The sequence below is a fragment of the Malania oleifera genome, chromosome 4 (assembly GCF_029873635.1).
Source record: "Malania oleifera isolate guangnan ecotype guangnan chromosome 4, ASM2987363v1, whole genome shotgun sequence".
Lineage (NCBI taxonomy): Eukaryota > Viridiplantae > Streptophyta > Magnoliopsida > Santalales > Ximeniaceae > Malania > Malania oleifera.
The window spans coordinates 28689466-28702651 of record NC_080420.1 but is presented as its reverse complement, the minus strand read 5'-3'; positions in this window follow the sequence as shown (position 1 = coordinate 28702651).

Sequence of the window (13186 nt, the reverse complement as noted above, 5' to 3'; positions counted from 1 at the left end):
TCAAAGTTCTCCCAAAATGCTTTTTATTATTTAAATCATTCTTTTGGGGCCAAATTTTTATACAAAACTCTCAAACTCTCTTCTACTATTTCATTTCAAAATCACTCTTGAAGAGAGCATATTTATTTTTGGGGTATTTATTTTCATATGCATACTCTCACTTATGCTTTATTTTTGAAAATATTTTTGAGAGTATAGCTTTGGTTTCTCCTTATTATTTTCAGGATAAATATTTTTGGGAGAATTTATTAGTGCACAAATATTTTCTTGGGCTTAACTCCTAAATTCTTCAAGTATTTCTCACTTGTATAAATCTTTGTTGGAGAACATAATACTCATTTTTCACACATTCTATTTGTGCAAAAATCATTGAAAAAGTAAAACCCTAGGTTCTCCTATATTATTATTGAAATATCTTTTTGGAGAAAACTTTTCATTAGGGTTTAAATATAGTTAAGCACCCTTACTCCTTAAGCATTATCTCATATCATTGGAGTGTGTATTTTTATGAGCTTAGTGTGTACATCAATGCTTGTATTTAGAAGCTTTTTCATATATACAAAAATATTTTTATTGTAACGGTTGGGTTCTGTTAGCTTTACCGTGATCCCAAGAGGGGGGGGGTGCATTGGTATTTTAAAAATCTATCCCCTAGGTATTCCTCCTAACAGCAGTATATTCGCAATCCTATGGTCAATCTAGTGCAAGTAATATCAGAAATTAAATAAAACAGTTTAAACAATTACACAAGCACCAGAAAGCAGTAAAGAGAAGGGTGACACACACATATGTTATCGAGGTTCGGCCAAACTGCCTATGTCCCCGCCTTGGCTAACCAACACAAGGATTATCACAATAACTTGCTCATTTGAACGGGTGGAGCGACACCTATACAAACCAGGTCAAATTATCACAGAGCTGACTTCAACCTTTACACCAATCCTTACCAGACTGGATTACTGCTCCCTCAAGCCACACTTGGAATCTCTCACATATACAATCAAAAGGTACAATATAAGGGTGTTTTCACGTAAAGCAAATTTGTACCACAAATGCGCACAATCACAAACACCATAGATGATTTAAAATGTAAGCTCAGTGTGGTCTAGATAGTTCAACTCTCAAATATATTTTCTATCAGTGTAGTACGCACGTGAGAGTGTCAATAATAATTTGTGTATTTCAAAATATTCAATCAAACATGTTTACACAGAATATCAAACAAGCCTCAAAAGTGTCAATCAGTAGAATATCTCAATCACATAAATATGTATATGCTTGGACTTGCAAAATATATATGATCTTTGTTTTCAGTAAAAATATATGAGTGAATAAATATTGCAACAAAGATGTTTCACCTCAAAAACAAATATCTCCTCAAATGGTTTTCAAAATAAAGAGCAATAGATATTTGTAAATGATTTTGAAAATATTTCGCAACCAAAAGCAAATGCGAGCTTCTCAAGATGTTGCAACGAATATGCAATCTTAGAAGATCTAGTAAAGTTTTCTTAGGATGAACTTATCAGCAAAGTCCCCTAAGAATCCTTTTAGGTTTGACTCTCAATAAAATGAAACAATCTCAAGGCAAAGAGAGAGCAAACCTTTCAATCTAAACACTCAAGAACACTTACAGTTGATTTAACAACTTTTGAAGGTAAGCTAGAGTGTATTTGGAGATAGTATGAGCAATAGGAAGTATTTGGCTTGAGAGAGAAATTTGATTTTGGTTTTTGCTAATCAATCCTTAATTCTCCCAAATGAAGGAGTATATATAGACATACCGAAAATTTTGACCGTTGGAGACCTATTAGGGATTGTTAGAAAAGTTTAATGACGTTTAAAACATTTTAACCCCGTTTAAAGATTTTAACTGCTGTAAAAAATTAGGTGCAACTCGAGAGGTTCGGTCGACCAAGTCTCATATGCTTCGGTCGACTAGGGGACTTTTGAAGTGAAGGCTCGGTCGACCAGGAGAGGGCGATTTCTCAATTTTCTGAGGTTCGGTCGACTAGACCATTTTGAACTGGCTGGTTCGGTCAACCAGACCGCTGGGATTTCTCCCGAGGACCCTCCGGTTGACCAGGTAGTTAGAGAACAAAAGCGCTCTGTTGACCAGATGGTCAAAATGTTGACTAGGGAGGGTCTCGGTCGATCAAGTCTCTTTGAACTACCTGGTTCGGTCGACCAGGTGGTCAAACTTTTGACCCAGGGAGGTTTCGGTCGACCAGGCCAAAATGAACTAATTGTGCTGGTCGACCGAAAGTGCACCATGTGTGCATTTCAGTCCAATCTTGAAGCATACAAACCCTAATGAAGTGCCTAACAAATATATGTGTAAATGTGTGTGTCCTAGGGTCACTTAAGGTCCAATTTGAAGACACCGAAAAAGTCCGGTGTCGGTCGACTGAAGGGTAAGCCCTAAGGTCTTTCTATGGTCATTTTTGGTTTGTATCTAGTTTGAGCTTACAAAATAAATCATACATGTGATGTGTGTGCTTATTACAAACTGAATACCCTAGTTACTATTACAGATAAATTTCACTAAAATAATATTACAATCAAGAGTATGAATTTGTCTTCAAGCTTTGAGCTTTCACGTGCCATTAATGATCTGCTAATATGGACCTGCACATGAATTAGATATTTATTAAATATAGGAGTATTTGTCATTATCAAAATCGGGCGTGACCTATAAGGTCAACATGTTCAACCCATGAAATGAACTGGCGAGTCTTAGTCCCGTAAATGAGACTGATTCGGTTCAGCCTGTAATTGAACTAGGGAGCTTCAGCCCCGTAAGTGAAACTAGTTCGGCTCAGCTTAATAATTGAGTTGGAGTTTTCCTTACCCTGTAAGGAGAGGATGTAAAAAGCTTTTGCTCTACCCAGTTAAGTGAGCAGGTATAGTGAAATCCTTGGAGGGTATGCTCAATGCGAGGACGTAGGCAGTATAGGGCGAACCTCATTAACAAATATGTGTGTCATTTTCTCTCTATTTTATTTAATTTCGTGCACTTAAATTTCAGTATATGTATGCTTGTTCATGTCTTGTTATAACCATCTTGCATGCACACAGAACTAATTTAAATGAGATATACAACACATGTGTATGTATGCACACACTAATAACTTAATCGTTGTACGTACACGTTTTCAATATTGAATCGGATATGAACTGTGGTGAATCGACGTAATTGTTTAAATTAGGAAAAAATGTTTTAAAACCCAATTCCCCCTTCTTGGGATCACACTAATTGTAACAATTGGTATCAGAACCTCGTTACAAAAGGCTTAACCGCTTATGCTAAAGATCGCAACGGCTCATTTTCGATGTATCCCTGTTTTAAGGGTAAACCCTTTACAAATCCTCCACTATTTTCATTGTGTAGATTTTATTGTTTGACTATTAAAATTGCTTTTGTAAAATCAATCGATTAAAGATTTTGAAAAAGGTTTCAACAAAATTTTTCATATCCAGTTGGAAAATGATTTTAAAATACATAGTTTTTCCCATATCTAAAAATATTTTGAAAAAGCATGACATTGCCTTAATGCATATCATTCTAGTCCCATGCATATTTTTTTTTTAACTCTACCTTAGTTACTAATGCTCTTATAAAGTTTATTCTTTTGAGTGCTAAGGTCCTTTGGGAAACATAAGAGGTACAAGAAACCAAGAGAGAGATGAACACCACTCCAACCTTAAATGATTAAGAAGGAGAAAAATGGAAAGGTATATATATTCCTCCTTCTACTTTATTTGATGATTGATTCGCATATTGTTTGTTTTATGCTTATTCTTATTATGAGAATCTTGTGATGATTGCATACCATCTTATGAGGTGTACTTTCAAAGAATTCTTTTTATACTCATAAGATTTTAGGATAAAATATTTAAGAGGTTATAATGTTTTGAACGCTTAAATAGTGTTTTATGCTTAAACTCTAAATTTTAATATACACTATCATCATACTATGAACCTTAGGAAGATCAAGCCAGTATGAGAACTTTAGTGAAATATCCAATCCATTTGGCCTACGGTATATACATCCTCATGATTTGATGTTACTTGATAATATTGGCTATAACATGCTTATATAGAACTATCAATTCTTAATTCAAATGTTATAAGCATGTTTAAATAAAAACTCATTCAAATGGACAAATTTTAAAATTTCATTATATTCGTAATGCTATATATATATATATGTGCTATAATTTGAAAAATCTTAAATATAGCATGTTTTGTCCATCACACAGATTGAGGTTTAGGGAATCTATCATAGTATTTATTATATATCATGCTACCCTAAACTAATCATGGAGCTTAAACACTTAATCATATTCAAACACATTCATAAGCTCATCCTCCCATTTGAAAATATCAGTTATGCTAGATACTTAATTGAATATAAAACTCTTTGGCTGCATAATTGCGGGGGAGCAGCCTTGTTTTTCAAAATTCATCCAATATGTATTTTATTATATTGTGCTTATATTTTTTGGATGATTTGTTGTTGAGCTGAATGCAAATATCCATTTGTGCTAAATGAATATATTTTCCGATGGATGAATATTTTTTCTAAATTTGATATGCTTTGAGTTGAATGCCACTATCCATCACTTGCCTAATGATTATATCTTCGTATGAATAGTTTATATTTTATTTGATATATTGATTGAACTACCTAATTGCATGCTTAGTCTAAAATGCATCCTGCATGACAGATGCAGTTGATGAGAATTGCATGCTGGTAGTGGATATAGGTTCTCGCATGCTTAAACTGGATTATTATTTGTTGATTGCGTGAATCTATAAGGTTTTAGGTACATGCATAAATGGGAAATGTTTAATTTACAAACAAAATGTTGCCAAAATTTTAGTAGAATTTTTCCCATAAATGAAACCATGTATTAGGATAGATAATTCAATGCATGCTAAAATATTTTTGAAAGGATGAGTGAATCATAAAAGAATTTTATTTTTCATCCTTAGTTATAGGTGCATGCTAAATTGTCTATTGGTGCATGTTGAACGTTTCAAATGTTATATGCTAAATTGAATAACATGCATAGTCTTCATGTTTATTTCCTAGGATGCTAGTTAATTAAATAGATTAGTACATGTTAAATCCTATTTGTTTGTGTTGAACTGAAAGCATGTACACATTTTATGGACCTAAAAGGAATTAGTTCATGGACACCACTTGGTCCTAATCCCTAGGATGTGAACTTCATGTTGGACCCAAATGGTTAATAATCATGTCATACATTTCAAGTCCATGTAACTAGGAAAATTGCATGAGTCAAGGGGGAATCGACTTTTGAACCCCTATTGCATTACATTTGGAGTATAGCCTTGATTGGCTATCATGTATTAAAACGAAATGCAACATGTCATGCTAGTATGTGCTAAATGTCTATATTTGCTGCATGCTAAAATTCTTTTGAAAGGATGAATTTTTGAGGAATGCTGTTAAATGACTATCATCCTGAACTTAATGCAAGTATGTATGCATGCAAATATATAGGGAGAGTTTAAGCCCCACTTTTAAGAAAAATGAACTTAATGCCTATAATCTCCTGCATATTAAGTAATATTTAGAAGGATGAATATGTGTTAAGTGTGCTTAAATGAAATCCATCCTAGAGCATTAATGCACTTTTGTATGCTTGAGACTATACTGGGGAGGTTAAGCCCCATCCTTGAAAAAAGATAAAAATCACCTGACCCATGGACTCACATTATTTCTATTGTTTATACTTTTTGAGTCTGAAGCCTTTCTAAATACCTTGAACATCATATCCTGTCTTTACTGAACATCTTTGATATGGATTGTTCCAGGTACACATGAACACCATGCATGACTTAGTACTTGATATTTAGCGCATGTGTATTTAGGGACATTTTACTGGTGAAATTTATTTGTTTAACACATATCCAGTAAAATCTGAAATAAATACTTATACTATTTGGACTTTCACAAATTATATGAGTATAAGTAGTTAAAAGAATCTAAGCACGCATTCAAATTGATAGGGGGAGTACCTAAAAATTATTTTTCTATCTTGTTGTGCTCACAACATTTCTAACTTAGATTTGGTTTTTGAATTCACAACATTTCTAACTTAGATTTGGTTTTTGAATTCATTGTAGCTTGTGCTTAATTGTAATGTCTTCATTGAATATAATAAATGAAAATATTTTGCTTGCCACAGTGTTTTAGGTTTTACCATATGATTCCCATTCGTAATTTTATTTAATATCCTTGGATCTATATGGTTGCATTTTTTTGGTACTTTGTGATTTATGCTTAAATGACAAACCAGAAAAATATTGCTTGCTTGATCTTTAAACTAGTTTCTTTTTTAGCAAGCATCACCCCCAGTATTTATCAAAATTTTAAGGGGATACATTTCTATACACACACATATATATATATATATTTATTTATTTATATATATATCTATATTTATTTATATATACATTTTCAAAAGCAAGAATTGAACTTATATGGAATACATCTTGTCTCTTGCTTGTGTGCTTAAAAGCTTTCATGACTTGTGTCTTTCTATGTTAAAATCTTGTGTCATGAAATTTTTTTTAAAGGGTGTTACATAACTGATTCATTGACTTGCATGAAATGCATGTGAACTAGTTAGATCATATCTATGCTCAAACCTACTTTTTATATGCCACATGTTCTTAAATTCCAATCTTTGAGGGAACTTACATTGTGCTTGAACTAAAATGATTTGTGTATATTTCTGGTCTAGTCATGTTTTACATATCATTTTAATCTTTTAAATGACCAGTTATTTTGTCTGTATGCTTAATTGTTATATCTTTAAAACAGTTTAAATTTTTATGCCCAACTGTTATATCACATAAGGGGAGAGTTTTTCAAAAAGGGGGAGTTCTCTTTGTTGAGCCCATTTTACATGATAAAATTATTCTCTACTTAGCTTAGCCATTTTTGTTGATGCTAAAAGGGAGAGAATATTTTTGAGCAAAATATTTATGAACATAGGAGCAAATATCTGAGCATGTGCTTTAACGTTAAAACTGAATGTATAATTTGTTAAAGTGTCTTCTTTCATGAATATGTTTGAGCTTTACTGATTATATTTTTCTTTATGCATATTCTTAGGGGGAGCCTTTTTAGGTTGTACCCATTTTGCTCTTATGTGTTTGTCATCATCATAAAAAGGAATATTGTTGGCTTTTTGAGTCTGATCTCCAATTTGATGTTAACAAACACAAGCGGTTCTTATATGTGCTTTTAAGTGCGCGAACATGTATAATTCAGGTCACACATAAGATCAAGAAGACATGGAAGCCATGACACTACTTAAAGCTCATATCTGGCATATTTCATAGAGTTAAAGAGCAAAGAAGAAAGAAGAAGACATCTGTGTGTTTACTTGTATATGCATTTATTTTTATATTTGGTTTATAATAATGCATACATCTTGCATGATATGTTTTAAATGCTCAGATAACTGTAAAATGATCATAGGGACAGAATGACCTTAGGGCTGGTCGACCGACACTGGACTTTTAGGGTTATTTCTCAAAGGCCTTAGACTAACCTTAGGACCCTAAATATTGCATAAAAAATCCCCTATAGTCTTAACATTAATCATTTAATGAATAGGAAAAATTTTATAAGAGAAAAAGGATCGAAAATGCCCAAATTGGCATGTTCGGTCGACCGAACTGCCACCGGGTCAAAAGGTTGACCTCTCCGCTGACCGACCAGATATATATAGGTAGACCTAGTCAATCAAACCTCCTTTGATCAACAAGTTTACCTCCCGGTCGACCGACCAAATTTATACAGGCAACGCCCTGGTCAACCAAACCCACACGTGGGGATTGCCAACTGCTTTGTTGACCAAACTACTTAGTTCAAATTGAGCTGGTTGATCGAACTGCGCGGAAATGGAAACCCTTGGGACACTAAGTTTAATCGACCGAACTCTCAGTTCAAAATTCTCCTGGTCAACCGAACTTGGCTCCACGGTCGACCGAACCGCTCGGGTTAGAATTTTTTAAAAGTGCTAAAACGTCATTAAAATTTAATTAAACTTTTTCAATATATCGAGCGTTCCCTCAACGGTTAGATTTGTTGAAAATCAATAAATACCCCCTCCATAACTTAGATTAGCAACTTTGATTAACCTAAATTTTCTTTCTAATCCATTGTTAATCAAAGTTCCCCTAAAATGCTTTTTATTGTTTAAATCATTCTTTTGGTTCAAACTTTTATACAAAACTCTCAAACTCTCTTCCACTCTTTCATTTCAAAATCACTCTTGAAGAGAGCATATTTATTTTTGAGGCATCTATTTTCATATGCATACTCTCACTTATGCTTTATTTTTGAAAATATTTTTGAGAGTATAGCTTTGGTTTCTCTTGATTATTTTCATGATAAATATTTTTGGGAGAATTTATTTAGTGCACAAATATTTTCTTGGGCTTAACTCCTAGATTCTCTGAGTATTTCTCATTTGCATAAATCTTTGTTGGAGAACATAATACTTATTTTTCATACACATTCTATTTGTACAAAAATTATTGAAAGAGCAAAACCCTAGGTTTTCCTATATTATTATTGAAATATCTTTTTGGAGAAAACTTTTCATTAGGGTTTAAATATAATTAAGCACCCTTACTCCCTGAGCATTATCTCATATCATTGGAGTGTGTATTTTTATGAGCTTAGTGTGTACATCAATGCTTGTATTTAGAAGCTTTTTCATATATACAAAAATATTTTTATTGTAACGGTTGGGTTCATCCTGTGAATTGAACTGGGGAGTCTCAGTCCCGTAAGTGAGACCGATTCGGTTCAGCTTGGAATAGAACTAAGGAGTCTCAGCCCCGTAAGTGAGGCTAGATCGGCTCAGCCTAGTAATTGAGCTGAGGTTTTCCTCGCCCCGTAAGGAGAGGATGTAAAAGGCTTCTGCTCAATCCGATTAAGTGAGCAAGTATAGTGGAATCCTTGGGGGGTATGCCCAAGGCAGGGACGCATGCAGTATTGGCGGAACCTCGTTAACAAATTTGTGTGTCATTCTCTCTCTTTCTTATTTAAATTCTTGCACTTAAATTTCAGTATGTGTATGCTTGTTCATGTCTTTTTATAACCATCTTGCATGCACACATAATTAATTTAAATGTGATATACAACACACGTGTATGTATGCACACACTAATAACTTAATTGTTGTACGTACACGTTTTCAATATTGAATAGGATATGAACTGTGGTGAATCAGTGTAATTGTTTAAATTAGCAAAAAATGTTTTAAACCCAATTCACTCTTCTCTTGGGATCACACCAATTCCAACATAAACTACCAATCTCCAGAAGAGATGGTATAATAGTCCTTCAAATGAGGCTATATACATTTAAAATCTTCTGTATATATATCTCCGGAAGAAAAATCCTCCTGAAAAGGCAATATATTTAAAATTTTCATTTACATATTTAAATCTCTTGAAGAAATAGTCCTCTTGAAGAGGCAATATATTTAAATTTCCCGTCTATATTTTTACCCTCCCGAAGAGATGTTAAATTCGACCTCTTGAAGAAGTGAAACATTTGTTCTCCATATAAAATAGTATATTCAACCTCCGAAAGAAGTGTTAAATAGTTACTCAATTTAATATTGTAAATTGGAATCATACTCATGAAGAATACAAATTGAGAAAAATAAGATAATGTTCCAGAAGGAACATATTTAAGTACCCCAGAAGGGTGGAAATACTATTATATTATTATCTTAGTTTTATTTCAGTTTTTTACATTCTATTTTCTAAATTATTTTATTATTGTTAATTTATTCAGATGTCGAACCTAAACAAAGTTGAATCTATACCCTTTGATATCAAAGGCAACAATTATTTATCATGGATTCTTGATGTTGATATTCATCTAAATGTGATGAACTTGGGACATACTATTTTAGATTGAAATACTACATCCCTGCAGGATCGCGCAAAAGCTATGATCTTCCTCCGTCATCATTTAGATGAAGAATTAAAGACCGAATACCTCAGTGTTAAAGACCTACTTGTCCTATGCAAAAATTTAAAGGATAGATTTGACCACTAGAAAAATGTAATTTTACCAAAAACTCGATATGAATGGTTGCACCTAAGGTTGCAGGATTTTAAAACAGTTGGTGAATATAACTCAACCCTATATAAGATTAGCTCGAAGCTAAAATTATGTGGTGAAAATATTACTGATGAAGACATGTTAGAAAAAACTTTTTCTACTTTCCATCCCACTAATGTGCTCCTGCAGCAGTAATATAGGGAGAGAAAATTTATTAAATTTTTTGAACTTATATTATGTCTTCTTGTCACTGAGCAAAATAATGAGCCTTTGATGAAAAATCACCAAACTCATCCAACTGGTTCGATCCCATTCCCTGAAGTGAATATGAATACATCTCGTGGTCGAGGACGAGACCGTAGGCATGGTCGTGGGCATGGTTGTGACCGTTGTTGAAATAATCACTAACATTAATGTGAGGCTGCAATTCCCCAGAAGAGGGATAACCCCCAGAAGAGGGATGGCCCCCAGAAGTGGGTAAATGATCAAAATCAGCGACCTATACAACATGAAATTGAATGTTATAGATGCGGAGGAAAAAGTCATTGGTCGCGTACCTGTCGTACGCTTTGGCACTTGGTAGATCTATACCAAGCATCTATAAAAGAAAAAACTAAAGAGGTTGAAACAAATTTTGCTAAAAATGTTGTTCCAATAGATGTTGGACCATCCAATTCTATTTATCTTGATGTTGTTGATTTTCTTGTAAATTCAAATGAAAATAATGATGTAATATTTTAGGATATATAGTAAGTAATATTGTATTTGGATAAATTGCTACTATTTTCAATTATAGTAATGAGTTTTTAAAATATTTGTTGTAGTGTGAATTGTCTTAAAGCTTTGATCGATTCTAAGATGTCTTTCGAAGAAATTTGTTTAGCTGACAGTGCTACAACACACATAATTCTTTGAGATAGGAAATATTTCCATTACTTGAATATATATTTAACAAATGTTAATACAATATCTTGTTCTATAAATTTAATTAAAGGTTTCGAAAGAACTAATATAAAGTTACCCAATGGTACTTTATTACAAATTGATGAAGCTTTATATTCTAGCAGATCCAAAAAAAATATGTTAAGCTTTAAAGATTTAAGACTTAAGATATCACATTGAAACTACAAATGAAGGTAGTAAAGAATTCTTTTATATTACTTCTATTGTTTTTAGGACGAAACAAATTTTAGAAAAGCTGCCAACTTTATCTTCTAAATTGTATTATACAAAGATTAAACCAGTTGAATCATATAATGTCTTGCACCAGAAGTGCAATGACCCAAAGTTATTTACACTTTGGCATGATCGTCTTGGACATCCTGGGGATGTAATGATGTGTAGAATCATTGAGAATTCACATGGTCATCCACTAAAGAAGTAGAAGGTTCTTTTGAAACCATTTGTTTCAAAAGTAAGTCTTGAATTACCCAGTTTCTTACAAAGAATTCATGGTGATATATGTGGACCAATACATTCACCATCTGGACCATTTAGATACTTTATGCTCTTAATTGATGCATCTACTAGATGGTCACATGTTTCTCTACTTTCTATTCGTAATATTGCATTTGCTAGACTTTTTTCTCAACTAATTAGATTACGAGCTCATTTTCCCGATTATCCAATTAAATCAATTGGTTTGGATAAGCTGGTGAATTTACATCCCAAACTTTTGATAACTATTGCATGTCATTTGGAATAGAAGTTGAACATCTCGTTGCTCATTTCCATACACAAAATGGTTTAACTGAATCTTTTATTAAGAAACTTCAACTCATTGCTAGACTCATGATTATGAGAACTAAATTGCCTTTATCTGATTAGGGAGATGCTATTCTTCATACTGAATGTTTAGTTCGTGTTGACCTTATAGGTCATGCCCGATTTTAATAATAACAAATATTCATGTATTTAATGAATATCTAGTTCATGTGCAGGTCTATATTAGCAGATACATTGATGGCACGTGAAAGCTTAAGGCTTGAAAACCAATTCATATTTTTCAGTTGTAATCTATATACTCAGTAGGGAAATTGGTCTGTAATAGTAAATATGTCTTTGGTTTGTAATAAGCTCACACACACCACATGCATGATAATACGTAAGCTCAAACAAACCGTAAATGAAAAATGACCTTAGAAAGACCTTAGGGTTTTCCCTTCCAGTCGACTGACACTGGACTTTTTCTATGTCTTTAAATTAGACCCCAAGTGACCCTAAGACACACACATTTGCACCTATGTTTGATAGACACTTGATTAGGGTTTGTGTGATGCATAATAGGACCGAAATGCACACATTGTGCACTTTCGGTCGACCGGCCAAGGTAGTTCATTTTGCTCTGGTCGACCGAAATAGGTCTAGGTCAATAGTTGACCAAGGTCCCTATTGATCGAACCATTGCAGTCCAAAAAGCCCCGGTAGACCGAAACCCCTTAGGTCAACAATTTGACCATCTAGTCGATCGAGACAAAAAATGAACTCCAACTACCTGGTCGACTGAGGGTCCTCGGGAAAAATCCCAACGATCTAGTCGATCGAACCAGCCAGTTCAAAATGGCCCGATCGACTGAACCTCGGTAAAAATGAAAAATTTCCTTTGAAAAGACACTTTCGATCGACCGACCATTCAGTTAAAAAATGCCCTAGTCGACCGAACCATATGAGTCGTGGTCGACCAGACCTCTCGGGTTGCCTTGATTTTTACTGCAGTTAAACATTTTTTAAGCAGGGTTAAAATATTTGAAATGTCATTAAACTTCCCTAATAATGCCCAATAGGTCCCTAACGGTCATATCTCTTCCCATGTCTATATATATGAGATCATTTGTGAAAATTAGTAAGAGATTAGCATATTTGATTAGGGAAAAATTCTCTGAAAATCTCAAAACCCATAATACTCATCTTTGAGCCTCCAACACTTATTCTTACCAGATCTTACTTCTAAAATATCTTTGTAAGTGTGTTTAAGTGTGGTTGTGCATAAAGGTTTGCTCTCCTTGCTCGAGTTGCTTGATATAATTTTCTTGAGAGCTAAACCTAAGTATTCT